This window comes from Callorhinus ursinus, unplaced genomic scaffold (genome assembly GCF_003265705.2).
Source record: "Callorhinus ursinus isolate GAN/ISIS: 27379988/994484 unplaced genomic scaffold, GSC_fseal_2.0 scaffold14, whole genome shotgun sequence".
NCBI classification, from domain to species: domain Eukaryota; kingdom Metazoa; phylum Chordata; class Mammalia; order Carnivora; family Otariidae; genus Callorhinus; species Callorhinus ursinus.
Window position 1 is genome coordinate 29,705,351 of NW_027397076.1, and position 27,651 is coordinate 29,733,001.

At 39.0% G+C, this 27,651-nt stretch overlaps 1 protein-coding gene and 1 pseudogene across 2 annotated transcripts in view; one reads left to right on the forward strand and one right to left on the reverse strand.

The window, feature by feature from the left end:
* Positions 1-8,215: 8,215 nt before the first annotated feature.
* LOC112832527 (RNA-binding protein EWS pseudogene) lies at positions 8,216-16,550 on the reverse strand (annotated as a pseudogene).
* Positions 16,551-16,796: 246 nt separating this feature from the next.
* OSBPL8 (oxysterol binding protein like 8) overlaps positions 16,797-27,651 on the forward strand; it is a 159,176-nt gene continuing 148,321 nt past the window's right edge. For both annotated transcript variants that reach the window (XM_025882779.2, XM_025882780.2), the window contains exon 1: positions 16,797-17,165. The gene's annotated coding sequence lies outside the window, so the exon portion shown is untranslated. The remainder of the gene's footprint in view (positions 17,166-27,651) is intronic.

Genomic DNA, 27,651 nt, shown 5'->3' on the forward strand with positions numbered 1-27,651 from the left:
CATTGAGAAACCTTCATTACCCTAGACTCGTGCTTTCCTCTGACTTTTGATCAAAACAACCCCCCAACTTCCTCCTTTTCCATAAAATAACACTCCTTTCCTTTGTTAGACTTGCAGATAGTTTTGCTATAACTTGCTTATCCTGAATTGCAATTCTCTGTTTTTCCCAAATAAATCCATTCTTGCCGATAAAATAACTTTTATTTTTCAGGTTAGCAACCTATATTTGGGGGTAGGAGCATTAATACTGGAAGACAGAGATCACTGGGAGTTACCTTAGGGCCTATCTGCTGCACACACATAATTTCTCAGGATTAATGATACAATCCTAAAAGCAATGCTAAAACTTCACGGAAGAAAGCACACAAAAGGATTAGAAGATACAGTATCTCTCCTCTGGAAAGGCAGAACTTGCCCTGGGCACTAGATTGGCTAGGCTGACAAGTGGAGCTCAATAAATTTCTGTTGTAGAGAGAGGATTTTATCAAGTATGAACCTCGCAGAGCTTGACAGCTCAGAAAGGTGACGGAAGTCTTTGAATATAAAGGAGAAAACTATTAAAGAACATTTATTACACACACAAAAAAAACACACTAGTTTCTTCAGTTATCTCTATTCCCATGGTGTCTGTCACTTCAAGTGATAACCACCACTCATTCTACTTTGGTAGAGTGACTATCATTCACTTTACTTTGGTCAAGTTACTTGTCAAATCATAAAAGGTGAAATAAGAGGACCGTCAGGTCATATGTTTGGTAGGGATGGAATTACAAAGAAAGGAAAACTATGACACTTGGGGAAGGAGTTATAGGAAGGAAAACCAATGGCATGCTTAAGAAAAGGACTTGAGTCAGAGTCATCTGGATACCATAGCTAGCACAGTGAATTACTCTCACATAAAACTTCTAAAATGGTTACCTTAAGATTACACTGGCTACATGGTCAGGGTTCTCATTTCCTTTTCTTAAAACTGGATTGGTGCTCTTTGAAATGTCTAAATATATATAGCTACCGTTAGTTGAGTGTATTATATTACAGGCCCAGCACTGAGCTAATTGCTTTGCATACAATTTCCCAACATCTTTATGGCGATAGATGATATTCTTATCCTTTCCCCAAAGTATAGGGAAACTGTTAACCTTAGTGTTAGGATGTTGAATAACTTGCCCAAAGTCACACAGCTAGTAAACATCATAGCCAAGACCCAAGCTCATATCTGCTGACTATAAAGTTAAAGCCTTCTTTTGTTTTAACTTTTTAAAAAAGATTTTATGTATTTATTTGACAGAGAGCGCGCGAAAGCAGGAGGAGCGGCAGGCAGAGAGAAAAGGAGAAGCAGGCTCCCTGCTTAGCTGAGAGCCCGATGAGGGCTCAATCCTGGAACCCTGGGGTCATAACCTGAGCTGAAGGCAGACACTTAACTGACTGAGCCACCTGGGCACCCTCAAAATAAAGTTTTTAATATTTAAAAAGAATTTAAGTTTTTCCATACCTCATTTTAGTCTTTAAACTAGTGACCTTAAAATTTCTGTTTTTCTCTGGAAGATGCAAACTAATCTATAGTGACAGAATGCTCATCAGTGGTTACTGGAGGATGGGAGAGGGCTGGGAGAGGCAGGAGGCATGAAGAAGGAAATATAAAGTACCACAAAAAAAACTTTTGGTAATGAGGTGCCTGGGTGGCTCTACTGAGTAGGTTAATCCTCCGGATCTTGATTTCAGCTCAGGTCATGATCTCAGGGTCGTGGTATCCAGTCCTTCATCAGGCTCCCCGCTTGGCAGGGAGTCTGCTTGGGATTCTTTCTCTCCCTCTGCCCCTCCACCTGTTTGCATGCACCCTCCCAATCTCTCTCTCTCAAAATAAGTAATTAAAAAAAAAAAACTTTTGGGAATGATAGATATGTTCACTATCTTGAGCTATCTTGAACTATGGTAGCAATAGTTCACAGTTGAATACATATGTCAAACTTATCAAATTATACTTTAAATATGGACGGTTGATTACATGTCAATTATTCTTCATATTACAGATGAGGAAACAGATATCAAGAAGTTAGAGTGCCTTGTCCAACATTAGCCAGAGAGGTGGTAGCAGAGACGGGATAAAAATAATAGTTTTTAAAATATTTGAACAAGTGCTATTTTTCCCTCTCAATTTGATAATTTATCCCTACATGGTTTCAAAAGGGAGTTGAAGAGACATAAAGTATGAAATGCATATTATAGGAAGAAGATTGTATTTAAGAACTCTGGGTTAACTTACATATCTCATTTGAGCACTGGAAATCCATTGTGAACTCATTTGATGAAAAGGTTTAATGCATCTCAGAGTTTGTCATCACATGCAATCTGAGAAATACATATCTTCAGGAATTTTATAACTATGTGACCAGCAGGGGGCAACTAAATACTTCAGAAACAGCATCATGTACAGGAAAACACATTAAAATTGGAGAGACTATGAGCATTCTCAGTTGTACAGAACTAAATTCCTTCTAAAATGAAATTAACACCTAGTCAGACATTCTCACAATATTGAATTTGTGAAGATAGTTAGAACACTCTCCTAAGTAAAATCTATATACTAACTCAGTCAAATTTGAGTACCAGGTAACTTATTTATTTATTTATTTGAGAGAAAGAGAGAGAGAGAGAGGGCGTGAGCAAGCAAGCACCCACTCAAGTGGGGGGAGGGGCAGAGGGAGAGAATCTTCAAGTACACTCCCTGCTGAGCTCCATAGCCTGACAAAGCAGGGCTCAATCTCAGGACCCATGAGATCACAACCTGAGCTAAACCCAAAAGTTGGATGCTTAGCCAATTAAGCCACCCAGGTGTCCCATGGAGTACCAGGTAACTTTTGTCTAAAATATTCTAACTCTTTAAACCTCTTGAAACAATGTCCAACACACAGTAGGCATTCAGGAATAAATGAACAAATTCCTATTTTGCTGATTCTCTGATAATTGCTATCATTTTATTCTGGGATCTTTTATTCCCTTGTTAGATTGGCAAGATTTCATTTTCCATTCCTTTTGTCATACCTAGGTTCTCATTAAACAACTACTTTTGGATAAAGTTGTCCTATCAATAATGGGGCTTAGGCAGTGACAGATGCTCATATGTCTTAACTCTTCTCTGAATTCAGAACCAATTAATAGGGAGCCAAATAGAGAAAGATGAAAAACCACCCTCTTAACTGATAAAGCTGTTTGGACAATAGGACTTCAATTTACAGCCACAACCAGGTGTTTCAATACTTCTCCCCAAGTGCAAATGGGATATGGCATAATAAAAGGAAAATCTGGGTTTGTAGGACAGATAAACGGGCAGAATCACTGGTCTCCACACTCAGTGAGGTTAACAGTAGAAAAAATGAGGCTTAGGACTCAGACCTGCCTCTAGAAGGCAAGCCTAGGCTCTGATCCATGTGTGTTTAGTTTATTACACAGAATGAGAAAGAGAATAGAACATAACCTGTTGTGGGTAGGTACATTTGAAAAATATGGCAAGAAAGGGGCCGGGTCTTATTTTCTTCTTCTGAAATCACCAATTATGTAAAATAACTCTTTCTTCTCAGGGAAGATGGTAGAAATAAAAATGGAAGTTACTCTTCCCTAAAGTTCTGAAAGTAGCATATTCCTATTTTAAGAGCCAGGCAAGGGAGCACCTAAATATGTAAGTATATAAATTTATAAATATATAAATGTCTAATTAGAGAGTACAATAATTAGTGATTATCTATATGATTTTTTTGCTCAGGAGAGAGGCCTACGCTAGAGATACATATTAGATTAAAAAGAATGAGAACACAAAATCCATTTTCTCCTCTCTTTTCTAGGAAGAAGATGTAAAGTGAAGAGAGAAGAGGGCTGAGTTTGAAACTTTGGAGCAACACATAAATAACAGAGAAAGATAAACTTGTAGAGGAGAATGAGGAAGAGTCAGAAAGGAAGAAAACTAATATGACATGAGAACTGTAAGAAGTGAGTTTCTGTTCAAGGCCAACAGAGGCACACAAATAAGCTGCCAATTCGTGAAGACTGCTACAGTGGAAAGCCTACATGGTTCTAGTGCTGAGGCAGCCCTATGAACCATGGGTGAGATGCAAAGGCAAAGGAAAGAGAGGCTTTTTTTTATTTTATTTTGAAGTGGAATGAAAGTTTATTAAATGAAGGTGAGAACAGAAAGGAAAGGAGCTCTTTAGAGAGGGGTCCTGAATGGGTTGCCCTGCAAGCAGAGAGGCTTTAAAGAAGTAACCAGCTAGGTTGGTGCCCTGGCAGTCCCTCAGGCTGGAATTTTTACAGTCTCATGTTGATGATGATTCAGAAACTATATGTAGGGCCAGTAGGAAATAGTGATTTTCTTAAAAAACAAAATTTCTGTTACTGTGAAAGTAGTACACATATGGTAGAAAGTTGGAAACCATATATAAGTAAAATAGAAAAATAAAAGAACCATACTTCCCATCTATTACCATTATTAACAGCTTATTGTATATCTTTCCATACCTTTATTTATCCCTATATATGCATATAAATGCATATATTTTTAAACAAAATGGTTTCATACCCAGTGTGCAGCTTTACAACCTATTTACTTTTTGAAAATTAACAACCTCTACCTTTCCAAGTCAATGAATTTTCATCTTATCTAAAACCCAAAATCAGATTTCCCCACTAGTCTCCAAATTATTGATATTCAGAAAATTACTAACTAAAAGTAAGGAATTTATTTTTCCTTTCCTGTATGAACCATATTTTAAGGTAACCAAACAGTTCTAGGTATAAAGGCAAGCTCTATTTTACTGAAAAAAAATGTCAGAATATAGAATGAATGATGGTATTAAAATTATTTTGCAATTCTTATTGAAATTATTGACACGTACAAGGGTTTTAAAGTGTTAAAACATGAGGTTTATGTTTGAAGAGGAACTGGGCATATGCATGGTATCAAAGTAATGCCATACAAATTACTTCCTAGTCATGAGTTTATAAAGTAGGGATGAGACTGCCATATCATTTCAGTATCAGTCTAAGTATCAATAATTGAGCATTAATCGAATAACATGAAAGATGCTATACAAAATATACTACATTACCTATAATTGTTCTAGCCCCAAATGTTTAACCTGAATCCAGCGAATCTTTACAACTAATATCTCTCAAAGATTTCAAAAGGCCATTTTTATATCTATTGACTATTATAAACAAGGTGTTCTAGATCACTAAGTGACAGTGTAAGGGCAGAAGAATAACGAAATGTATGCATTACTGCATTGTGCTTAGAGATAAATTTTGTTTTACTATGATTCATTGTACTTAAGAAATAAGTTTGGCAAGAGAGGACTGGCTTAGAGTGTTGACTTCATATTGCAACACTCGAATGTCTGTTTGAAGTCTTATTTGGGGAAAGTACAACTCTCAAATTGAGTCTATCTCCTGGTTGCTGAAGAAATGGCTTTCATTCTCACATTACATGTGAGACCTGATATTTGAATTGTAGAGATTCTTAAATAAATCTGCTTCCATGGCCTGGGGTTATGCCCACCTACGTATCTTCTATAATTCTCAGAATTAGGCCAGTCGCTACAAAGTTTTGGTATCAATGGAAAGTTGGTATAGTCTGTGTGTAATTTTTTTACAACTGAGTAAGGTGAAAATACAGTTAGTAATATTGTGTATAATGTGTATAATATTGTGTATAATATTCCCCAAAGAGAGTAACCATAACAGCTTATGTTTCTTAAGTTCTTTCTTATCACAACACTGTAAAATTAAAAAAAAAATTTTAACTCCACTTTACGGATGAGGAAAGAGGTCTCACAGCTAGTAAATGACAGGGCTAGCATTATATATCTGATGTTAGAGTTGGAGCTCAACCCCACTACACTATACTACTTCAGTGAGTCAAATTTATATTGAACTTTGTAATATTGATTAAATTGATTTTTTAAAAAGACTTATTTTATTAATTTATTTTTAAAGATTTTATTTATTTGTCAGAGAGAGAGAGAGCGCACAAGCAGGGGAAGCAGCAGGCAAGGGAGAATAGGATCCCCGCTGAGCAAGGAGCCTGATGTGGGACTTGATCCTGGGACCTTGGGATCATGACCTGAGCGGAAGGCAGATGCTTAACCAACAGAGCCACCCAGGCATCCCAAGACTTATTTATTTTAAAGAGAGAAAGAGTGTGTGTTTGAGAGAGGGGCAGAGGGAGAGAGAGAGAATCCTCAAGCAGACTCCCCTCTGAGCGCTGAGCCCAATGTGGGGCTTGATCCCAGGACCCTGAGATCATGACCTGAGCTGAAATCAAGAGTCAGTTGCTTAACTGACTAAGCCACTCAGGCGCCCCTTTGATTAAATTGATTTTAAGATTTTCTTTCAACTTAATAGAATACTAACTCATAACAGTTTCTGGATTATCACTGCTAACCTAATGGGAACATCTCTGCATAAAATCAAAGTACTTAGTTCTTGTCAAATATTAGCACTAAAGAAATAAAAACATTAACAGAATACTTTCAACTATTCTTTTTTCCAGAAAATAGTGCTAATCAAGGCAAAGCCTAAACTTTCACTTGACTTTTTTTGCTACTTTTTATGAATTTGACAGTTGTGCATTTGGAATCTGTTCAAATTCTATTTGTAGCTGAATCATGTGAATGCCAAGGAGATCAGTACATCTGCTTCTTAGCATCTCTAGAGTAATCTGTATTTGCAGAATAATTTACATAAATTTGAACATGTTAATGTGCTTAATCAGATTTATTTACCATAGATCATATGATATTTGGCCTTTCACAGTGGTTTAATAGAGGTGTGAAGCAAATAACAGATAGCAGGAGTTGCTATTGATTTGAATACTTTTACCAAAAAATAATCATGGACATGGGGCACCTGGGTGGCTCAGCTGGTTAAGTGTTCACCTCAGGTTGTGATCTTGGGGTCCTAAGATTGAGCCCCGCACAGGGCTTCCTGCTTGGTAGGGAGTTTTCTTCTCCCTCTCCCTGCTCATGATTTTTCTCTCTTTCCCTCTTAAATAAATAAGATCTTTAAAAAAAATAGACATGATAAAGAGGAAATGATTAGTATCTTAAGGGTAGAAAATAACAAGTAGGGCACCTGGATGGCTCAGTTGGTTAAACGACTGCCTTTGGCTCAGGTCATAATCCTGGAGTCCTGGGATTGAGTCCCACATTGGGCTCCCTGCTCAGCAGGGAGTCTGCTTCTCCCTCGGACCCTCCCCCATCTTGTGCTCTCTCTCTCTCTCTCTCTCTCTCTCAAATAAATAAAATCTTAAAAAAAAAAGAAAATAACAAGTAGTAATAGTAGAGTACATTCCCATGGATTTGACATACAGATAGAGAAAAGAAAGTGACATAATTTGAAGGTAGGTTTTTCTCCCCCTTAAGTAGGGGCCAGATTATACAGTATGTGTCCTTAAGAAATGAGACATTTAAAAAAACATAATCACATATAATTATCATGCCTAAAATGATTAATAATAATTCCTTGATATCATGTAATATCCAACCAGTAGTAGTATTTCCCTGATTGTCTCATTAATGTCTTTTTATAAAAATGATTTGATACAGAATCTAAAAGAGGTCCATACATTGTATTTGGTTGATATGTCTGATGAGTCTACTTTTTTAGTAAACATTTGTAATTTTATTTAAAAAAATAAAACATCACAACCATGAACATTGTTACAGTTAGATGCCCTTTGGTTTTCCACAGTGATACTATGGAAAACAGTATCTCATTGTTTAGTCTTAGTTTATTTTTAATTTAATTTTATTTTTAAAGATTTTATTTATTTATTTGGGAGAGAGAGCAAGGGGAGGGGGGAGCAGAGGCAGAGGGAGAAGTGGACTCCCCGCTGAGCAGGGAGCCCAATGCAGCACTCCATCCCAGCATCCTGGGATCATGACCTGAGCTGAAGGCAGATGCTTAACCGACTGAGCCACCCAGGCGCCCCTGTTTAGTCTTAAACAACCAAAACAACCATCTTTAAAAGAAGGAAAAAAGTTCAGCACACTACCGTTTAACTTGTTTTAATGTCTCTTCACAAATGGTGAAAAATACTAAAGTACAGACAAGGAATAATCATCATGTTGTGGTCAACCTTATAAATATGGAATTATAAATTTAAAACATTTTCTGGTTTAAAAATAACTCTGGTAGTCAATGCAGCTGTACGGGGTCTCTGCGTCTAGTAGGGACAGTCTCTGCATTCCTGACAGTGCTCGCCTTTGTCCATTTTTCCAGGTCCTCCATGCCCACCTCTTCTTCCTCCCATCTGTTCCATCAAAGGTCCAAGAGGCCCACCAGGGCCGCCCCATCTTCCTCCACTAAAGCAACCTCGGTCCATGCCCCATCCACCACGGAAGCCAACTCTTTCTCCACCATGACCACTTCTGAACATCCCATTGGGACTACTGCAGTCTATGAGGCTGCCTCTTCCTCCCCGCATGCCACCAGGGCCATCTCTGCCATGGTCACCACCCGGGGGTGGAAAGGGTGGTTGGAAGGAAGCCTTCAGGCTTTGAGACCTTGCACTGGTTGCATTCTATTCTCCAGGCGAAGTTCTGGTTTCTACACCCTTGATTGGGGCACTGCCAGTCTCCAGCTCAGTGCTGGACGTTTCCTCCTCCAGATGGGAACCCCTGGGCCCTCTTGGGAGAAAGCTACCTCTGTCTCCTCCATGGCCTCCCATGTGACCCATTGGGACCTCCAGGACCTCCTGGGCCCCCTGGGCCTCCACGGAGTGGCTGTGGCATCCCTCTGCCCTTACAGGGAGGCATACCACCCTGCATGCTGTACATCAGAGGCTTCTTCCTAGCAAGAGAAACCTTAAGTTTGCTCCATTGAAATTCTTTCCCATCAAACCACTCCATGGCAACCTTGGCAGTTGGTGGGTCTTCATAGGAAACTGTAGCATCACATTTGGGCTTCCTTGTTTCCTTGTCCAAGTAGATATGGATCATGGTTGTCCAGTTGTCTTGTTCATCTTAACAATCCCACACTGCTTAACGAAGTCTGCCAGATCATCTAGGATCACACTGTCATTTAAGCCTTGCACATAAATTGCACTGTTGTCAGAGTCTTCATCTGGATCTACAGGTGGGCCTAGATCAAGATCTGGTCCTTCGACCATGGGTCCACCAGGTTTATTGAAGCCACCTCGCTCTCCAACACCCATTCCACTATGTCCTCCTCCCTGCCCACCTCTGCTCATGCCTCCACGATCAAATCCCCCTCTTTCCCTGCCCCGGTTATCAGGCCCACCCATGTTCCCATTCTCTCCCGGTCTGGAAAATCCTCCAGACTCCTGCCCATAAACACCCATGCTGCTGGGGTGGTGGTCCTGTTGGAATGAACTCTGCTGCCCATAGCTGCTGCTCTGCTGGCTATACTGACTTGGAGCCTGGCTGTAGGATCCAGTTTGGGAGGGATAACTAGTGGGCAGCTGCTGCCCAGAGCTGCTTTGTTGACCATAGGTACTTGCTGTCCATAGCTGCTGGGCTGCCCATAGGTGTTCTGCTGAGAATAACTGCTCTGATCATAACTAGTTGGCTGTGCAGAAGAATAGCTGGTAGGAAGATAAGATGGTGGTGCCCTGACTGGCTGCAAGGGGTAGCTCCCACGTATCTGGAGATAACTATAGTTACTCTGTCCATATCCTAGGCTGTGCTGGTTGTAACCTCCTGTGCTAGACTGAGGTTGACTAGTCTCAGCAGATTTGTTATCATCCTGCGGTTTTGCAGGTTCAGTGGCTGCCGGCTGCTGCCCATAGGCTGGGTAAACAGGCTGAGTGCCATATGCAGACTGAGCTGCATAGGAGGCCTGTAGTGACCGTAACAGCGGTATCATAAGCACCAGTGCCATACCCCTGAATAGGCAGACTGTATGCCTGGGGGGCAGTTGGAGTGGTGCAACCAGCAGGAGGCTGTTCCATAAGAAGTTGCCTAGGCGGCCTGCTCATAAGTCGCAGTTATCTGAGTCTGGGTATAGCTGACATCAGTGGGCTGTCCATAGGTTCCATAACTTTGCTGCCCATATGCCTGGGTGGTCTGTGCATATCCTTGAGTGGGCTGTAGCTTGGCTGTAGGTACTATAATCCGTGGACACCATTTTAATGTTGATGAGTCTATTTTAATACATAATAGTGCCCCATTTTTTCCCCTTGCCTTTATTTATTGCATAAAGGTCATTTTCTTCTAGAATTTTCCCTGTTCTTAGTTTAGATCATTGTATTCATATGGTGTACTGCTTTTCTAATAATTTCAGGAAGGGGGGCTGGGAGGCAAATGATGTTAGGTCCAAGACTATTGGCTGACAACAAAAGAAAGTCAAAATAATCAACACAATGTGGTACCACAAGGGGCAAAGTGTTTGGTCATCTCTGGAAAGGAGCTGATATTTAAAAAGAAAATAAAAAATAGATGTATCCCAACTCTAGTCGATTCCAGGAGTATGTTATAGGGATTAAGTGTTAAAGGAAACCAGTGGGGGAATGGGATTGGGAGTCTGGTCTCAGCTGTCTGTGCGTATAATACCAGCAAGTTAGGCTCCCATAGGAACTGACTGAAAACAACTAGGGGAAAATAGCAACAGGGCCTAGAACAGGGGGATGAACCTGACAATAATACTTTGGACAGACATTACTGGAATATAGGGGGGTAGGTGCCTTCTTTCTTCACCCTGTCACTTCTGGGCACCAGTATTCTGGTGAAATAAGAAAGATAATAAATACCTAGGAGATTTGACAGAAGTAATCTAGGCAGCACCTGTCCTTGTTGGGAGGGGTGGGTAGATGCTGCTATTTGATAATGTTGTCTGTATGGCACCTTCATTGCCAGCAGAGAAGAGTACAAATGGCAGTTTTGAAACACTGTTGGTTTACAGGGCGAGGCCTCTTGCTAGCTTCCCATTCACTTCAGAAAAGAGGTGGAGTAACCTACAGATACTTAATAATTTTTTTGTAAACAGGATGGGCCTTGGACCCAGTAAAAACTGATAACTTATTAAATTGAAAGAATTAATGTACTGTCTGGTTTATATGAATTGAATTACTTGTGAACTGTCAGAAAGTTTATAGGCATATAAATACAGGTTGGACAAAGCTAACTGGAATAATCTATACTAATAATATGTAATCTCTTACATGTTAAAAAATATAAAGTAATGAAAGTCATTTAGACATTATGCAGTGAAATTATAGATTTGGTTTTCTCAGGAAAGTATTATAGAAGTAAATATGTTTTGAATAATCTCATATGGCTGAGGAAAAGAAAGGGTAAACCTTTGGTTAAAAAAAAAGTAAGGTATAATTTCTTTGCATTGTAGTTACTACAACTTTGGAAACTTAAGGAATTATGTGTTCTGTGCTTTTCATGTTTACATAATTGTGTTAAATAGCTTTTTATACACTCTCTTGAAATTGAAATGAAAAACATATTTACAACTGGGAATGTGTAGTCTAGGTAGATATCAGAAAGAAATGGGTTCTTCTCCTCCCTTTATAAAAATTTATTTCGAGTTCAGGATGCCCTCTGAGCTGAATTAAAACTCAGGAGTCAATCTTTACAGCCTGAGCATAGATTTCTAACTATTTCCAGAGATGGTATTAAAAGTCATAGCATGCACCTAATTTTGAATAGGCAATGTGGGTGGAAAGAGTAGGCAGAGCTTTTCAGTAAGAGTTAATTGTTCTTAACCTGTGAATACATAATTATATAATTTGTTATGATGAACTTTCATTTTTAGACTTCCATGGTGGGACTCATTAATGCTTCATAGTTATGTGAAAAATAGTATATAATTCTACTTTTTATTACTCTAAATCATGATTTCCTAATTATGTGTTAATTTCTTAGTCTGATTATTAATAAATCATCTTCACTTGTACATTATGCAAATTTGAAATAAAAATGTCATGAAGAAAAACATTTAAAATACTGTATCAGTAGAGTTATTTAAAAAGAGAATACCAATAAAACATTAATACAGTTTTGCCTAAATGGATCAGAAAAGAGGAAAAAAAATGGAAATGTTTAGTATTTTTGCTTTTAAAGGCATATACCAGGTGGAAACAATACAAATGGATAGAATACTTAGTCTGATGAGGTCTGTTTAATAGTAGGTATAAAGTGAGAATCTGATTGGACTTATTCTGTTAGGAATATGAGTGATTGCTATTTTTTCTTTTAAAAATATTATTAAATAATTTTAACAATTCTGTTTTGCATAGTTAGTGGTTTTTAGATTCATGCAAATATTTAGCACTTTCAATGATCTTCCTTTAGTCTTAACTTTCAGACCTTTTATTTGGGATCCTTTCATTTTTTTTCTGAAGAAAGAAATTTCTTTAGACTCTCTATTAGTGAGAATCAATATTAGCAGCACACTCTGCTTTTGCTTGCCTGAAAATGCCTTCATTTTGGCTTCCTTCTTAAAAGATCTCTTCAATGGGCATTGAATTCTAGGCTGATCGTCATTTTCTTTTAGGCCACTGAAGACATTATTCCACTGTCTTCTGATTCTATTGTTTGTTGCTGAGGAAAGCCAATTACCAGATATTTTGAGGATAATCTATTTTTTTTCTCTTCTACTTTTAAGGTTTTCTTTTTTTGTTTTGGTGTTTTGTAATTTTACTATAATGTATATAAGTGTAGATTTATTATTCTTTAACTTGCTGGGGATTTCTTAAGTCTGTGGGTTAGAGTCTTTCATTAGTTCTGGAAAGTTTTCAACCATTATCTTATCAAATACTGCTTCTGCCACATTTTCTCTTTCCTATTCTTTTGGAGTACTGATTTATTTTATACTTTCTCAGAATGTCTTCCTTGTCACTTAAAGCCTCTTTATATTTTTCATTTATTTTTCTTTTTTCTATTGCATTTGGGCAATTTCATCTCTATCTCCCAGTTCACTAAATTGTACTTCTGCTATGTCAAATAGACTATTAAACATGTCCACTGAGTTTTAAATTTTAATAATTTATATTTTTTATTCTTTAAATTCTATTTAAAAAATATCTTTATTCTTTGTACTTTCTTGTTCTCTGTACATATTTTCAAGGTTGTCCTTCATTATATTTTATATAGTTATTTACAGTCTGTGTGTAATTTCAGTATCTGAAGTCCTTTTGAATATGTTTTTGCTATCTATATTCACTGTTTCTCACTAATGCTGTCTCATTTTCTTCTGTGCTTGTTATTTTTTAATATATGAACTGCTCGGGGCACCTGGGTGGCTCAGTTGGTTAAGCACCCAACTCTTGGTTTCAGCTCAAGTCATGATCTCAGGGTCCTGGGATCGAGCCCCACATTGATATATAAATATCTTGCAAGCAAATCTACAGATTTTATAAATAGACTACTTTTTAATAGAAATTTTTAGTTGGGCGCTTACCAAATATCTAGGTGACTATTTTGTAGGTGTCTATTATTTTATTTTACTAAATAGAAGAATAGTATTGTTCTACAGTGCATTTAGCCTTTGAACCACTAATCTGTTGGTTTACATTCACTTAAGCTGATTTGTGAGATTATATTACATAATAATTTCAAAATCTCTGTGATTTAGGATAACACATATTTATGATTTACTCTTGTTTCATGTTAGTAGCTGCAGGTCAGCTGCTGCTGTACTGCTCCAGAGTAAAGGTCAGTTGCAGGTCTGCTCCATGTATTTTCTCATTCTGATAGCCTACTTGGAACATGCCTTTCTCATGGCAGGCAGCATAAGACTAAGAGATTGACCTAATGTTGCACTCAAATTTAAAGCAGTTAGCATGTATTACATCTGTTTATAAACCACTGGTTAGAGCAAGTTACATGGCCAAGAGTAATAATATAATCTACCACAGTCTTATTGTGTTGAATACCTTATTCATGTTTAAGGTTGCTCTTAATCTTCTCTGAGAAAATGAGGATTTTAACCTAAAATCCTCATCAGCAATTTTTGGCAATATAAGTGTCTAAATGGAAAGGCTAAAGGTAAAACAAAAACAACTTCAAGCCAATCTCTCTCATTCTAGGTCAGGGTTGATACATATTCTGTGGGAAAAATTATCATGCCTGTCAGTGCTTTAACTGATTTGGAAAAAGAACTTCTCATTCTCAGAAATGCATAATTAATTAAACACTAGGCAATAAGAGATTAATTCTCATTGGAGTTAAAATTGGATAGTGATAATAAAAGTGGATAGTTTAAATAAAGTTTTATTTAAAAATGTTATTCTTAAAATCATTTTAAGAGTAGAAAACTTGTAGGGTATCACAACATAGCAAATGGGAGTTACAGGATATTTCTCAATTACAGTGCAGGATCACATATTACAATTTGTTTATGTTGTGATTACATCACAAATGCTAGATTGAATGATAATTTCCTGGAATCATAGAATATTAGATTTGAAAGGATCTGAAAAGTATATATTTCTGAATTTGAATATGTTGATACATCATTTTGTTGCAATCAATTGTGAGGTATGTCAAAATCATCATTTATGGCAAGCAATTATTATTAGCAACAGTTAAAATACAGACAATTGCAAAAGATATACTCACATTTGTTGTCCCATATCTTTACTTTCATGAACTTGCACTCTGATTTTTTTTGAGCGTGATTGATAGGAGTTATAACTAGTCTGACAAGAATTTGCACAATCCTGAGTGTACAATGCTTATTTATTTCAAATGTGAATATCATGACTGAAAAAAAAAGGTTGAATGACACTGGTTAAACAGCATACAGTCCAACTTCCTACTTTTATCAGAACTTGAAATGCAGGGAGTAAGTCATCTAGTCAACGTCTAATTAGCAAAGTCTATAACCTAGGCCACCTTGCTTCTAGAACAGTGCTTTCCATTCCAATAAAAGACCATTTATTGTCAACAGCCAATGTAAGAAATTTGGGCTGAGGCAGGAGAGGATTGTCAAGGCAATTTGCCTTCTCTCTCTAATCTTTAGTTATAGTTCCCAAAGTAAAGGAAAAGCAACAGAGAAACAGAGCTCAGAGCGTATATTTTGCCTGTTATTTGTGCTCTAAGAACATTCTTTTTCAAATCTATTTGATTGCAACTCACAATAAGAAACAGTTTAAATCACAACATAGGACACACTCTCACCCTTTCCCACAAATGAAACAAAAATTCCACAAAGCAATTTCTTGTCCATGCCAGGTACTACTCTGATCTTTATATTCTATTCCATTCTAGCTTATTTCATTAAAAAAATATTTTTTGAGTCAGTATAAAAAAATACTGCTCTAGAAAATAGGTGACAGGTTTCAATCTGTTGACAAACTCCAAAGTTACTAGCTTTGCTGAAATAGTGTCATTTGCAGAATAATAAACGTCTCTCATATTTATTTGAACTACAATATCTCAGACTTCAGAACAGAACCTGTAGAATCTTTTCCTCATTGGAACACCAGCTCATTACCAATCCACAGATTCCAAGACTCATTGTTTTTCACATTTTAACATCTCTGAATTCAAGATGTGTCCTAAAAATATCAGTGGCATGGCACAGTTCAATTGGCAGTGTTTTTCTGTCTTGAGTAACATGAAATAATAATGGTGAGTCTTAAAATCCATGATTTCTTAGTGTGTCCATAAAATACATTGATCTTAATGATTACATAAACCAAACTCTATTGCTTATTCATTTCAAAGTATCCAGCTGATCAGAAAGCTTTTTGATGTCATATTAAGAAAATGTAATGAGAGCACAGGACTTGCTTAAGCAAAACCCTTAGTTCTGGGCTAGAAGGAAAAATGACTTACAAACTGAGAAAACGTTCTCATGTGCTTTCATTGTTAGCAGGGTTTGATTATGATCTTTCTGCTTTTCTCCCTCCCTCATTTCTGTACTGTTGCTTTTCCTCTGGTGACCAGCATATTCTTTTCTTCTCCTCACCAGGGTTGGGGGGTGGGGGAGAGAGTTCCTCGGACCATGGTTTAAAAGGAAGGCAAAAGGTATGTCCAAAAGTTAAGGTACTTGGAAAAAAAAAAAAGGATTAGTCTTTATTTTAAAAATGGAACAAATTGCCAAAATCCTGTGTATCTGTTTAAACTGCCACCAACCTAACACATTGTAAGACTTAATCACTGTAAAACTGGCATGAAGGATGCTGAACCTGACGAGGAACAAAAATAAGTTTGCTAGGCTATTTTCATCCCAGCGTGATTGAAACGCACCATCCTTTCCTCCAAAATAAAAACCTCTAATGAGGAAAATAGTAAATTAAATTCACAATTAACGTGCTACTAGAAATCGTAACAATTCGTTACTGCTTTTTAAGCCAGACACCACGATGCCTTCTTTTTTCCTTTGTTTGGCTAAAACTTTACCAAAGCCAGGGCTGAGGAGGCGGGTGTCATGCTCGCGCCTCCGAGTGGGCGTGGGGTCCTGAGTCCTGACCAGTGAGCTGCATTGTGCAGTCTCCTCAGGTTAGGCGGGGCCCTGTAAGACCGGTCCAGAAGGCCTCGCCTCAGCAGGTCACAGGCGTGGAGCGGGCGGCGGTGGGCTCGCATCCCGAAGCCGCCTTCGGGTGTGCGGAGGCAATTCGGCGGCGATAAGTCTCTGGCAGAACAAGGTGTTGACAGTTGCTCCCGCGCGACTCACGCCCGGCCCACAGGGGAGGTGTCTTCGCGACCGCCTCCGCGCGCGGTCATGTGACGGGAAAGGAGGGGTTGGCTGGAGCCCGCGAGTTGGGGGGGCGGGGCCTGGAGGGGGAGGGCGCTCGGATGCGAAGGAGCTTGGCGGCTCTAGGTGCTCAGAGAGGCGGCGACGCGGCCGATGACAACATTAGGCCGCGACGCGCTCCAGGCCGGGCGGTGGTGGGAGCAGTAGCTCGAGCCGCTGCAGCGTTAGTTTTGACCGCGGCAGTAGCCGCAGCCAGTATCCGGCAGAGGGGGGGGGAGGTGGAGCCGGCCCTGGCGGGAGGACCGCGGGCCCGGAGTTCCCGCCCCCCTCGCGTGCAGAGCCGGCAGCGCCTCCGCGGCGGCGAGCCAGCGCCCTCAGTCTGGGCTCGCGCCCTAGCTGCCGCCGGCGACAGCAGCCGAGAGAAGTTGGGGTCCACCCGGGCGCGTGCAGGGCCCCGGAGGAATAGGGCCCCTGCTCCTCGCCTCTCCGGGGGTTCCGCACCGGTGAGTGTCACGCCGGTTCCTGAGTCGGGGTGGGCGACGGGTCTGCACCCCTCCGGGCGACTGCACCCCCTTATCCCCACGTTCCGAGCTCGGGCCGGCAGGGGCTCCCCGCGCCGGAGAGTTCCTGTTTGGGTCCTTTGTCCCCTTGTGGAGTGGGGGATTCCAGAGGCTGGCGGGGGTGGAGTGTTTTGGGGCCCACAGTACGTGCGTGTGCAAACCTTACAAAGCCGCGTCAGGGGCGGGGGTGGTAAGAGAATTCTGACCGCCCTGAGTGCCTCCTCCCGAAGTTTGGGCTGACCGCGGGGTCCGACCGGAAGCCCCCGCGCGGGGGAGAGCTGGTGCCTTGTCACTTGGCGCGGTTAAGGCGAGGCTCCGGTTTTCCTATGACAGCCCCGGAGGAGGCTGTGCCGCGCACCGCAGACCGCACCCGCCCTTGCAGAACGACACCCTAGTGACATGGTGTCGTTCCTCTAAACTCAGTTCCTGTGGCCGACTTGTAACGTAGGAGGAAGACGAAGCCTTTGCTGTACTTTTGAATGTAATGTTTGTTTCTAAGTCCTTTCTCAAGAGTGAAATCAGGTTCTAAGAAGCTTCACATGAAGCACGCTTCTGGTTCATTGAGCCACCCACTCAAGACCAGCTGAGTGAAGCAACAGTATATGCAGATTTTCCATTCACAAAAGTCATTTAACCCTCGTCTTTATGAGAGACATCTGCGTTAAGGAACTTGCCTTATTTCATTTTATCTAAATACTGCCTGAAATGATAACTTGGGCTCCTCAAACAGATGGGAAAACTTATCTGATAATGGTATAAGCATATTTGCGTTAAATAATTATAATTAAGTTTTTGCCTTCCTAATGCTAGAGGACTTCAGTGACTTCTAATTAGTATGAGAATACTGTAGTAGGGTTATTAGTTTTAATTAACTTCTCCTGAAACTTAGCCTCAGATCAGTGCCATTTTAAGTCTTTTCAGATAATCATTTAAAAGTTTTTGCCTCCCTTAGGATTCCAAGGAAAGCAAGGATTGTAGAGGGACCTAAGTGAATAGCTTGTTAGATTTTCTCTAGTCCATCAGGTGTTGTCTAAAGTTGATCATGTTGAGAGACCATGGTCAGTTTTTATGCTTGCTAGAAACCCGTTTTACAGTGAAATTAAGGTCATGCTAGTTTTATAAAACAGGTTGGGAAAGGGAGAGTGAGGGTATGCAGTTTGTCCTTTATAAAAGTACAGCTAATTTCAAGTATTTGTTGCCCCTTTTTTGAGCAACTATGTATGGAATGACTACAATATACCTGTTCAAAGTACTGGGAAAGGGAATAGATGAAACATAAGAACTACCTTTTAGGTCTTTAATTATGGAGATTAGGTTGTTGCGGTCAAATTCCATGTGAACCGTTTGAGCCACAATACCTTGTACACAGCTGCTTAGAATTGGTTGTTTCAAAAGGGTCATGGTTTATATCTTGTTGAATATTAATATGGTATCTGTGATCTGGAAAAGGTGCTGCTGTCCTTTTTCAGCTAGAGTATTATTACATTTTAGAGTCAATCAAATATGTTTCTTACAGCAGCACATTTATGGCACTTATAAATTGGGCAAGATCTAGTTTCTTGGTTCATTTTTTTAATTGAAAACCCTTATACTGTGGGGATAAATATACAATTCTGTGTAATGAAGTTATGTTTTACCTAAGAAGAAAATGACAAAATTATGATTTTACCAAATCTTCATTACAAAAGGATCTGTCTTGTTAAAAGACAAATTGCAGAATTTCTTTAGTGAGTACTTTTAGTACATTTAAACTTGTTTTGGTTTATAAATAATCCTTCAAGAGCAGGTTACTTAGAGCATGAGTGACAGAGTAAGGAATTGATACTTAGATGTAGTTTTCTGATTTTGTGGAAAAGTCTTATGCTAATAGCAATACCTGAAGTGTTATATTTGAATATATTTATAATATCCAAAGATGGACACATTTATAGCAATGATCTTGGAGTATCAGGAGATTCAAAAGTAGAAGGACATAGGTCCTTCCTTATTTTTACGAATATGATATACATGTAATCCATAAATACACCTTGAATTGAAAAGTCTATGAGTACTGCATTAGTGAAGCTGCCTGGTGCAAGATTGATGGAGATGCTTGATTGGAGCAGTTGTAGCTAAGTATCATTTTCTTGTGGATGGGACTCAGGAAGGGATGTCTGCACTAATGTGTAGATGTAGATTTCACGTTCGTATGTTGGAAACCCTTGAAAGATTTTAGATCTGTCCTCCTTTCTACCTTGGTTCCTCACTTCCTCATATTTCTTTGAAGGCATGAAGTTGAAGGTCTCATCCGAAAGACATGTTAGAAAGAATTTTTCCTCCCTGAAAAATGTTATCAAGTATGCAAGGGAGAAAGTTTTCTTCAGAGACCTTGCAGGGAAGGAATCTTAGTCGTAGAACATCATACTCTTATACCCTATGTTATTTTTACCTTTTTAAAAGATGCAAACGATACAAGTCATCTATGATAGCAAGGGCCTTTTTTGTTCGCTATTGACTCTTCAAATGCTTAATAGTTACTGAATGAAAAAAATGTAGTTCCATATATATGACAGGAGAATGAAGAGGAGTGTGTGATAATGTAGTCCAAAATAGATACAAGGAGTGAGATGGTAAGGATGTTGGATTGGGAGGAAGGGAGCAGGTCACAATTGGGAAGCTCTTTTAGGGGAAGTAATTCTTGAGTTAGGTTTTGCTTAAAGCTGTGTATCTGAAGATAAGCAGGTGTTTTAAGAGGGTAGACACCATGAACAAAGCATTTACATTGGACTGGGTAATCATGTGGGATTAATAAGCACAGTGAGGTTTTTTTTGGTGACATTATGAATAATTTTTTTCTCCCCTTTGGTGGTGACATTATGAATAATTTTTCTTCTCCCTTTAAAACTGTTGCCTCTCCCAGATGGAAAGATTGGTACACTTTATAAGAACTGAGATTTAGAGTACTTGAATTGTGGAAGTGACAGTGATATAGTGAAAGCAAAAGCATCAACTCCCGGGGGGGGGGGTCAGAAAATTTGAATTGGATTTCTGATTAAATCTTATACAAGCAAGTGTAGACAAATCACTGGGTCTTAGTTTCCTCATTTGTAAAAGGAGGATAATAATCCTTATCCCATGTGGTTGTTGGGAGAGTAAAGTTACATAATGTATATGGAGGTGATCTAACACATAGGAGGACTTTATGTTAAATTGTTTAAAATAGATCTTTGTCAGGGGCACTGGGTGGCTCATTTGGTTGAGCGTCTGACTCTTGATTTTGGCTCAGGTCATGATCTCAGGGTTGTGAGATTGAGCCCAATAGCTCCACTGGGTGTGGAGCCTACTTGGGATTCTCTCTTTCCCTCTTCCCCTCCCCACCATGCTCACTTGCTCTCACTCTCAAAAAAAAAAATAGATTTTTTCTTTAGATTATTAAAAAAATATTTTGGTGTATTTATCATGAACTCTAATATCTACTTGACCTTTGAGTTGACCCTTTAAATTACCTTTAAATTTGTGAGTGTCAAAATTTTAGATGCTTAGTTTTCTTGCAAGCACATTTTCTGATAGAAATGAAGCTTAACTTTTTTACTTTAATGTTACCACAGAAAATGCTAGATGCCTCAGATTTTTAAAGCTTTAAGTAAGGGATGTGTATGGCTGAAATCTGAGCCTTTAGGCATTTCTTCTCTACAGAATTTGTTTTTGAAGAAATTGCCCATGCCGATCATGCCATCTATTCATTGTTGTGAAGAAACGGGATTTTCCAGAAGTATCCTCTATATGTTTTTAGTGATTTGAGTGACTATAAACCATGAAGGATCTCTACCTGCTGTGCTTTATTTTAGAATTCAGTATTTTTTGAATGGGCTAACAGACTTCTGCATCATTTCTTATCTAAGGTTTTTGCTCTGGTAGCTGTTCTTTTGTGAATCTCAAAATTTCATTATTCTTTGTGAACTCTTTGTAGTGTTTATAATCCACGGAGCAATCTATCTTGTGTATAATATTTGGAAGGGAATTATTAAAAAACTAAAAAGAGTCTTGAGTCTTAAAATGAAAAAGAAGCCATTTAGCCACCATCTTCCGTATTCATAAAAGCCTGAAAAAAAGATGAAATGGTTTTGAGCTTGACCCTTTTCAGATAAAAAGGAGAAACTTTTTTTTTTAAAGATTTTATTTATTTATTTGAGAGAGAGAGAATGAGAGATAGCACGAGAGAGAAGAGGGTCAGAGGGAGAAGCAGACTCCCCGCCGAGCAGGGAGCCCGATGCAGGACTCCATCCCGGGACTCCAGGATCATGACCTGAGCCAAAGGCAGTCGCTTAACCAACTGAGCCACCCAGGCGCCCAAGGAGAAACTTTTTGATTTAGAGTTATTAACATGATTGATTCAGAAGGAAATTGTTATAGCTCCTGAAGGTGTCTTAGTAGGCATTGTTGGTAATAATAATAATAATAATAGCTACTATGTGTTGATTACTATGTACCAGTTACGACTTTAGAAGTACTTGCTATGTTATCACATTTAATCTTCACAATGAACACCTCCCCCTCTGCATCAGATTATTTTTTTTCCTTTATTAAACCTCAGGCACTGAGAGATTAAGTGGTAGGTAGTGGAGCCCGATTTGGACTAAACCTAAGTCACTGGGAAGCTAAGTAGCAGGTGGTTGAGCCTACCAAAAGGATTTGAATTAGAAGTTTAACCTGAGCTTTGATTTAAGAGCCTGTCCTTTTAACCACCACATTATACTGCCTTGTATAGTTTATTTGCAGTTGCCCCTTGTGACAAATCTTGACCTTCACGATCTGAGTCTATTTCAACTGTATGATTTGATGAAAATACACTTTGTAATAAGATGCCGTATAGCCTCGATTTTTTTTTAATTTCACATGTATTTGACATTTTATTTTTTAAACCTTGAAAATATAGTAAAGCAAAAAATTCTTTATTGTTCGTTCAGTTGCCATTTTCTCACCGGGAAATTCCAAACTAAACCGGAAATATAACAACATAGTAAATATGATATTTTAAGGTGACTTAAAATTTTTAGAATTCATACTTTCTAAGAGTAAGACTGATGCATAGACATGGTGTGGATAGGCTTTATATAGTGATATTCGAGGGTCACAAATCTATGTAATTGAAATCTGTTGAAATTTCCACCATTAAAGTAACTTGTTTTTTGGCTGCCAAATGCCACATATTAGCAGGACTAGTTTATCAGATTACATAGTTTCTTACAAAGAATTCTTGGCTCCGGGCCCTGTGGAATTTATGCAGTCTGGGTATATAAGTTTTGATGGGGTGGGAGTGTGGTAGATCTGGGGAGAGAGCAGTCCACTCTAAGTAACATTATTACTGAGTAGGAGTAAGGAGGTGGAATGCCTTGGACATGAGGGCGCAGATAACATTTTTTTTTTTAAGATTTTATTTATTTGACAGAGAGACACAGCGAGAGAGGGAACACAAGCAGGGGGAGGGGGAGAGGGAGAAGCAGGCTTTGCGTTAAGCAGGGAGCCTGATGTGAGGCTGGATCCCAGGACCCTGGGATCATGACCTGAGCTGGAGGCAGACGCTTAACGACTGAGCCACCCAGGCGCCCCTGCACGGGTACATTTTTAAAGTACACCGTGGGGTGGGGGGATTCTAGAGAGCAGCTTTGCTTACTGTATAATTTTGCCTGTTGTTTTGACTATAATATTTAAAATCAGCAATCCAGAAGTAAAGAAAAATAGTTCTGTGCATCATAGGGAGGAATTTGCAGTAGTTCCTAGACTGTTTTGCAAGATGTGGATGCTTTATAAATGATCCTGGAAGGACTCTCTTACTACCTCTTATTTTAGAAATCTAAAGAGGCAGAATAACACAGGCTCTGGAGCCAGACTGCTTAAGTTCACAACCTGTACAGCCACTTAATTAGCTTATTGCCCAGTACCTGGTCTGATGCAGACATGATATGTCAGTAGTGGAAGAAGATGGTGTATTGAGGCAGAGTAAGGCCCAGAGATGCACCTTGTGAGTTTCCCGTGGTGGTTAGGTAGTATGAAAAAGATCTAGAGGTTCTCACAAAATCCTAGTGAAAGAAATAGAAATTAACAGAGTGGGAGCCAACAAGCTTGTTATTAGGTTACTATTGTGAAGGGAGAGACCAAGCAGTAATGGTTGTAGGGGGAGGGCAGCTGCAGATTCATCTCAGTGCCCACCAAAATTTGTGCTTCCTCTTGCTGTAGTGCAGTTAAGACTGGGAAGTAGTTCCTTAGCCAGGCATGCATTTCTGTCATTCTCTCCTCTATCCTTGTCATCCCTCTCTGCATCTAGGTGGAGCCATGTATGTGACTGATTTTTACTAGTGGAATGTGAATGGAAATGATGTGTTTTCACTTGTGGGTAGGGGTGACAGAAAAGCAGGTGTTCTTTAACTTCTTTTTTCCAATCCAAGGAACTTGGGGCACTTAGAGGGTGGAAGGCTCTAGAGACTTTAAATTACCATGTAGAAGAAAATTGTGCACCAAAGAGGAGTACCCACAACAGATTGTAATTTTAATGAGAAATTTTAATTGTGTAAAATTACTATAAGCATGGGCTGCATAGAATGGGTAGTTGAGCTCCCAAGACTATCCATACCAACAGGAGCTGAGGTGGGGCCAAGTTAATAGATCCACTGGATGTTGTTCTAATATATTCATCAGAATGTGCCATTATGACTCTCCTAAATCTCTGAAGCCCATGAGGACACAGAGGGCAGTCCATGGATCTACACTCAGATCAATCATAAACACTTCCTGTACCCATGAAAACTTTCCTACTATGCCCAGATACCATTATAAGCTGTGAGAAACTATAAACATTTTTCTATAAAAGTCTGAAAAGTTCCTTTAAAGCGGGGTTTCTCCAACTTGGCATATTGACATTTTGGGTTGGATAATTCTTTGCTGTGAGTGGCTGTCCTGTGCATTCTGGTATGTATAGCAGCATCCTGATCCTCTATCCATTAGGTATCAGTAGTATTTCCCCTTATTTATACAAACAAAAATGTCTCCAGACATTGTTAAATGTCCTTTGGGGGGCAGAATCGCCCCTGGTAGAGAACCACTGCCTTAAAAATTGAGTTAACCTGAAATAAATTATTTTAAGCTGAAAGACACTTATCTTCATTTAAAAAACTTTTTCTCCTCTTAGGAGATGGGTGGAGTTCATGGGGGAGGTTTGTTTGCAAATATGCAACAAAGGAAGCTCTGTTGTTTTTATAAAACACACTCTATTGAATGTTGATCTGCACCTCTTAATTTATCAATTTAAACATTATCTGAATTTTCAATTTTTTCTTTTCCTTCCAAACTTACTGCCTAAACACATTACACCCTTTACCCCCACCCCCATCTGTAACCCCAGTTGTCATGTCCACAGATTGTCTTTAAAGGATGAAAACCAATAAATAATTTCAGTATTATGACTATGTAAATATTAGTTAATGCTGGGCTGGGTAGTATGCCCAGATTATGATTTCTACAGATTATATTAAGCAGCCCTTGGGCCACCTGAAGAAACATGTCCATAATAACATCAAGGTCTAGTGGATTTTATTTTACTTATTTTATCAACTGCTCAAAATCTAGCCATTGAATTAAAAAAAAAATTGGATGTGACTTCCTGTTTTCTTGGTCTTTCTAACCACCCTTGTATGCCTTTATCATAGTTTCCCCTCCCCCTCAACTCTTCAGCATATTGCGTTTTATATTGTGTTCCCTATTTTTCTGGAGTTGCCTCTACTTCTGCCTCAGTTTGGACTTTTAAGTCTCTTCTGGGAACCTCCTTTTGCTGTACTCTTAAATTGAATCCATTTTACTTTAGATCTTTTTTTCCTAAATTTATTTGATCTTTTTTCCTGGAGTTTTTGAGTAACTTCCTGAAAAAGTGTGTTTGAGTGGCAAACTTTCTGAATTATTCTATGTACAAGTTGTCGTCATTCTATTCTAATATTTGATAGCTTGGCTGGGCACAGTACTGTACATTGCAAGTAATTTTCCTTTAGAACTCAGAAAGCATTGCTTGGTTGTCTTCTAGCATCAAGGGATGCTGATTAGAAGCCATATGTCATCTAATTCACTGTGGGGTTTTTTTTTTTTAAGATGATTTTTTTTTTTAAGATATTTATTTATTGAGGAGATAATGATAGAGCATGAGAGGGGGGAGAGTCAGATGGAGAAGCAGACTCCCTGCTGAGTAGGGAGCCAGCCCGATGTGGGACTTGATCCCGGGACTCCAGGATCATGACCTGAGCCGAAGGCAGTCGCTTAAACAACTGAGCCACCCAGGCGCCCTAAGGTGATCTGTACTTTATTCTGTCTGAATAAAGTTTTTTTATTTTGTTTTGGTTATTTGTTCTAGGCACTCAGTTGTCCTTATTGTCTAAATGAGATTCTTCCAACTCGAGGAACTTCTCATCTATTATGTCTTTGATACCTTTCTTCCTTCACTTTGCCTATTTGCTCTTCAGTAAGTAGATATTCTCTCTTGGATTGATCCTTTTTGTCTCATTTTTACTTTCATATCTTGTGATTCTCTTTGCTCTGTGTTCAGGGGAATTTTTTCCCCCCTAGTTTTTTTTGGCTGATTTTTTGGGGGCAGGTAATCTATGAATATTCTTGTTCTCTTTTTCTTTTCTTCCTATCATTCTCTTCTGTTTTAGTTGTAATACTGTCTTTAGTCTTAGAATATGTGAAATAGATTTTTGAAAGATACCTTGTGGGGATGCCTGAGTGGCTCAGTCGTTAAGCGTCTGCCTTCGGCTCAGGTCATGATCCCAGGGTCCTGGGATTGAGTCTCGCATCAGGCTCCCTGCTCAGCGGGAAGCCTGTTTCTCCCTCTGCCTGCTGCTCCCCCTCCTTGTGTGTGTGTGTGTGTGTGTGTGTGTGTGTGTGTGTGTGTGTGTGTGCGCGCGCGCGCGCACACATGTGCTCGCTCGCTCTCTGACAGATAAATTCTTTAAAAAAAAAAAGTATCTTGTGTTTCCTCAACTATTTTTCCACTCTGGTCACTTTCTGTGTTTGTTTTTGTAATTCTTACTTTTCATGATTAGTTTTCCTTATATGCCTCATGTTTCCTGGTTGTCCATTCATGTTTCAGAAAGAAGGACTAGGTCTCTGGTCTAGGTCTCCCCTCTCCCACCCTGTTCCTTGGACTGTTTTCCCTATTAGTTTTTCATTTGAATAGGAATTCTAGCCACAGCACTTAAGAGGCTAGACAGTAGGGCCTCTCTATTGGCAAACATTGTTTTAGGGTAAGAGCTAGCTTCCAGCTTGTGGGCCCTCTAAATGCCAGATGAAAAGGGTTTATTACTTTGCCAGCATCCCCACTTTAGTCTTCTAGTCATTCATTTATCTTAGAAGCAGAGTATCTTTTTGGCTGGGGTTAAATGTCAGTTGTTTACAGGCTGCTTGGAGATGGAGATGGGGGATGGGCAATGTAGTTGTTCCTTATACAGTCAAGTAATATTTAATTCTATTTTTGGCCCTACTATTTTCACCCTTTGCTGTATCATTTAGTTTGCAATCATGCCTCTCAGGGGTCCTGCCAGACATATGGGTTCCCACCTTTTTGCATCTCTTATAGGGTATAACAAGGGTGGCATTTTCTCTGCTTGTTATATTTATCTATCTATCTACACACATACACATACACACATTCTACCCCTATCTCCAGTTTTAAATTTATTTGCTCTTATGGTTTTTTTTTTTCCTGTATGAATTGTTTTTATTTCAGTGGGATAGTTGGAGTAACTGGAGGGAAATTTTATATTTAGTCCACCATTTTTTATTAGAGTCCTTTTCTAGCAGAAGGTATATAGAACTATTGAACTATTTTTTTTAAATTTTTTAATTTTTGAGCTTTTTTTTAAAGGTAGGCGTATTCAGAGGAATTATGATCATGATACTGTTAAAATACAGTGGTGTTCCTTAACTATTGATTTATATAGGTGTTTATATCTTTATGTCATGTGGTCCTAAAACTTGTACTCTTTTTGAATTCTTGTTTGCCTCTCAGTTTTTCTGATTCCTTTTCTGTTGTCATCTACCCCAGTTTGCACATGTCATTATGAGTCTCTTGCCATTTCTGCTTTGCTACTTGGAAACTGAAAAGGACCATTTAGAATTGTGCACAAAATAGTGACTTTGCTGCAGAGAATGGTCTGTTAGCTTTATCACATGGCTGTTGTGATATTTTGATTATTGAGATAGCTTTACTTATTTTTGGTTTCTTGACCGTGTCCAGATGAGTGAGGTGTTATTCTTTATGTACTTCTCTGCCTTAATTGTTATAGCTACTTTGGTTCAGTAGTTATTGATATTTTTCTCTATTTTCCTTTTATTCTACCTTATAATCTCTGATACTTTGTGTTGAATTTAAATTGCCTAGCTAGTTCATCGAAGTCCTTAGTTTTCA